Raw genomic sequence first — 4,638 nt, forward strand, 5'->3', positions numbered from 1 at the left:
GTATCGGAAAATCCAAATGCGATAGTTCTGTCCTCCCTGATGTAGACATTAACGAAATAAATATAAATTTTGTAAATCTGCCAATCTCAACTGACAATATATGTGCTGACAATTATTGTATTCGCGCTAATGTAGATTTTGGTCCTCTTGAGTTTGCTAGTGTCGATGATTGTGATGTCGTTCAAGCCATTCTTTCAGTAAAATCTAATGCTATGGGGTTCGATGGTATATGTCCGAAATTTTTAAAAATAATTCTTCCTAAAGTCCTTCCTCACTTAACCTACTTGGTTAACTCTGTGCTGGCGTTCTGTGTATTTCCCAAATGTTGGAAAGTTGCTAAGGTAATCCCAATCCCCAAGCAAAATAAGGAGTATAGACCTATAGCTATTCTGCCTTTCGTTTCCAAGGTCGTCGAACTAATTTTGCACTGCCAAATAAATACTTATGTGCAGGATAATAACCTTCTCACAGATTCCCAATCTGGATTCAGGTCAAATCGTAGCTGTAAAACGGCGCTCCTATCGGTGATAGAGGATATTCGAGAACAAGTTGACACAAATTTTACTGCTTTCCTGACCCTTCTCGACCATTCAAAAGCGTTTGACTCGGTCGACCACACCATTCTCTGCAAGAAGCTGGACAACCTATTTAATTTCTCCAACTGTGCAACAGCCCTAATCAGATCGTATTTGGTCGACCGAACTCAGTCAGTAAGTGTTGGTAGCAGAAAGTCTGACTTCGTCAGTGTTTTAAGAGGAGTCCCACAAGGCTCAATCCTTGGTCCCCTGTTATTTGTTTTGTATATAAACGATTTGCCTGGTGTTCTCAAGTATTGCAATATTCACATTTATGCTGACGACGTACAATTGTATATGTGCTGTCCTAGTGATCGTACCAGTTCATGTATTAATAACTTAAATTACGATTTGTGTCAAATTGGTACGTGGGCTTCTATGAAGGGCTTATGTCTTAGCCCTAAGAAGTCGAAATGTATAGTCATTCATAGAAGGTCACTAGATAAAAGTGGAATGGAAAATTTAATTTTAGACAACACTATTATAGAATACGTTGACACGGCAAAAAATCTAGGTGTAGTTTTTAACAAAACCTTGACATGGAAATATCACATCTTCCGCACCGTGGGAAAAGTGTATGGGATGCTTCGTACACTCTGGCTTACACAATATTTTACTCCGTTACATATTCTTCTGCTAATAGCAAAAGCGTACTTAATACCTACGCTCCTTTATGGTTGTGAGGTTTACTCTAATTGTGACTATGTATGTAATAGTAAACTTAATGTTGTTTATAACAACATTGCTAGATACGTCTATGGGTTGAAAGGACTTGACCACGTCTCTCATCATGCTTACAGCCCAGCAAAAATCTAGTGACCAAAGATGGCGACCAACAACAAAATATCCCACATTGTTCCACAATTGTTAGTATGGCAGAATGAGATGGCCTAATTGAAATGCCCGATACATATATGCTTGCCTTTTCTTACATGCTATGTACCCTCAAATACGTCACACAAATTTTCTGCGAATCAGCCATTCCGTTTACCATAGTTGCACGCAACATCAATTGATAATCTTCCAAAAATTGTATGCATAAATTGTACAGATAATTTGCAAGCAGCATATAATTTCAAACAAGTAAATTGTACAGATAATTTGCAGGCAGCATATAATTTCAAACAAGTAGCTCGTCGTTCAGATGAAGAATTTAAGAAATTGTCGGCTACGCAGAAAGTGGAGACAAAATTAATTTATGCTTCTGCTGAGACTTCTAATGCTTTGCAGGTAAGTTTGCTAAGGAATTTGGACTCAGATGATTATCAAGAATCAATGGTATTTTTGAATATTTTTAATTGTGTTTCATAACTTAAATTGGTGGTTTTCATTTAGAAATCATATATCTTTATGCTGAAAGGTGCATCATTAGACATTATTGGAGTAATGAGAAAACTTTTCTCTGACAACGTTCTTTTCAATTTTAACTGGGACGGAGTACAGGGCAAACGATCTTTATCTAAACTGAAACTCGTGAACAGCGTACTTTTTGGTAGTGTAATTTAAATAGTTTTAAAATGTTATTACTAACATTGTCCATTCCTATTAATTTAGACGTTTTCAAACTGCAAGGCAGGATCGACTTCGAAGACAGCATGAGACGGTGTTTAACGCTGAGCCACAATCGGCATAAACAAAGGCGGTATCTGACCCATAAATCCAGCTCTGAAACAGCATAAACTTACCTACAACAAACGAACAAGACACACTGAAATAATCTTGATTAAAAATTATATAAGAACCTAATAATTCTTTTTTTCCTACGTTCCTATTCTAAGCTTTTTATGCTCTTATTAAAATAATATTCAACAATCGCACAAAATTTGCGAAGATTCTTAAAGCAATTTAAATGCAATGTATAACAAAAAAGTATTTTGACTATAAATATTTGTGATGAACTTAACTGAAATAATTCTAAGTTTTTTCCTACGTTACTAAGCTTTTTATGCTCTAATTAAAATAATATTCAACAATCGCACAAAGGTTGCAAAGATTTTTAAAGCAATTTAAATGCAATGTATAACAAAAAAGTATTTTCACTATAAATATTTGTGATGAGCTTAACTGAAATAATTCTAAGTTTTTTCCTACGTTACTAAGCTTTTTATGCTCTAATTAAAATAATATTCAACAATCCCACAAAGTTTGCAAAGAATTTTAAAGCAATTTAATTGCAACGAATTTGTCAATAATTTTTAACCAAAAATTTATAAACTAGATGTATAAGAAAAAAGTATTTTGAATATAAATATTTGTGATGAACTTAACTGAAATAATTCTAAGTTTTTTCCTACGTTACTAAGCTTTTTATGCTCTAATTAAAATAAAATTCAACAATCGCACAAAGTTTGCGAAGATTTTTAAAGCAATTTAAATGCAATGTATAAGAAAAAAGTATTTTGACTATAAATATTTGTGATGAACTTAACTGAAATAATTCTAAGTTTTTTCCTACGTTACTAAGCTTTTTATGCTCTAATTAAAATAATACTCGAATTTCAGAACCTGCCTGAATATTCAACAATCGCACAAAGTTTGCAAAGATTTTTAAAGCAATCTAATTGCAACGAATTTGTCAATAATTTTTAACCAAAATATATAAAATAGATGTATAACAAAAAAATATTTTGAATATAAATAATTGCTGATGAATTTAACTGACAGTACCAATACCATCAACTAAATAGTCCTTATAAATATTGTAATCACATAATTCAAAACAAAAAATTACTATGAGTACCTACGTTTATTATTGCAAAATCACGAAGAAAGAAAATTGCATGAAGTACATTCAATCTAAAATTATGCCACAGAATGCATATATCGCATTTTAAACTAAAAAATATGAAAACTTAAAAAAATTTCAGATCGGTATTTAAGTGTAAATCGATCCATGAAAGCATCGTGAAATAACTTTTTTTTTGGTAGTTAACGTTATCGTTTAGCCTGGTTTTGTTACCAATTTTGTTATTTTCGTGGTATAAATCAACATTCAACACAAATCTTCTCTGATTATGAGTTGAAATACTTTTTGGTTTAGGTTGTGATATGTAAAATTACATATTTTTGTACACAGTTCTAAAATGTAAAGGGAAAAAATTTATATTTGTGTATTAATTGAATTATTAAAAAGATATTGTTATATTAATGATATAGAGAAGCGCCAATACGAATGTAAGTGGTTTCAAACCGCTGGTAGGCAATTCACCAATTTAACTGTCAAAAAAATGTTAAATTGTTCATTTTATGTAAAAAAAATTTGAAAGTTGCAATTGAAGTTCTGAAAGCTCGGAAATTTCAATTGAAGTTCAAATAATTACAATTGAAGTTCACAATTTTCAATAGAAGTTCAGTAAATTATAATTGAAGCTCAGGAATTTCAACTGCAGTTCAGCAAATTACAACTGAAGTTCAGAAAATAACAATTTAAGTTCAATTATAATTTTCTGAACTACAAACAGAAATTTTGAACTTCAATTTTAATTTTCTGAACTACAAATTGAAATTCTGAGCTTGAATTTAATTTTCTGGACTTGAATTGAAATTTTTGAACTTCAATTGTAACTTTCGAACCTCAATTGCAGCTTTCTGAACTAAAATAAAAAAGTTATAGCATTAAAATTGGCGAATTACAAGTCAACTTACCCAAATTGTGAATTGCCTACTCACGATTTGATGGTTTACTGCAACAAATAGTTCTGTTAGTTCTTTTCTTTTGTTTTCTATATCATTAATTAATTTATTTAAGTTTCCCTTAACTTTGTATGCATACAATCGCATACAATAAAATTTGTATTTATGGGTCACCAACAAGACTGAAAAACTATTCCTTAAGACTTATAGTTAATAATTTACAACTATTATAAATAATGTAATATATTGTAAAAATGTTTAATAAAAGAAATGTTAATAGATTTGAATTAAAGAAATATTTTATTTATATAGCAGTATAATCGAAGTAAAAAAACGGTCATAACACTAGTCAAAAGACGGTCATATTAACGTAAAAATACTCGTAAAGTTACAGGTATATAACTCAAAAAATGATTGCCAGAACGTGAAT

The 4,638-nt window shown here is 31.0% G+C and overlaps 1 long non-coding RNA gene across 2 annotated transcripts; it reads left to right on the forward strand.

Moving 5' to 3' along the window:
• The first annotated feature begins 1,544 nt into the window (after nt 1-1,544).
• Nucleotides 1,545-2,349, forward strand: LOC137246733 (uncharacterized). 2 transcript variants are annotated; one of them, XR_010951677.1, is made up of 3 exons: nt 1,545-1,853; nt 1,911-2,067; nt 2,130-2,349. It is a non-coding gene; the product is annotated as an uncharacterized lncRNA (long non-coding RNA). The 2 variants fall into 2 exon arrangements; XR_010951676.1 differs by having other exon boundaries at nt 1,545-1,805; nt 2,130-2,348.
• Nucleotides 2,350-4,638: the final 2,289 nt, after the last annotated feature.

This window comes from Eurosta solidaginis, chromosome 3, assembly GCF_040869045.1.
Source record: "Eurosta solidaginis isolate ZX-2024a chromosome 3, ASM4086904v1, whole genome shotgun sequence".
Classification (NCBI taxonomy): Eukaryota; Metazoa; Arthropoda; class Insecta; order Diptera; family Tephritidae; genus Eurosta; species Eurosta solidaginis.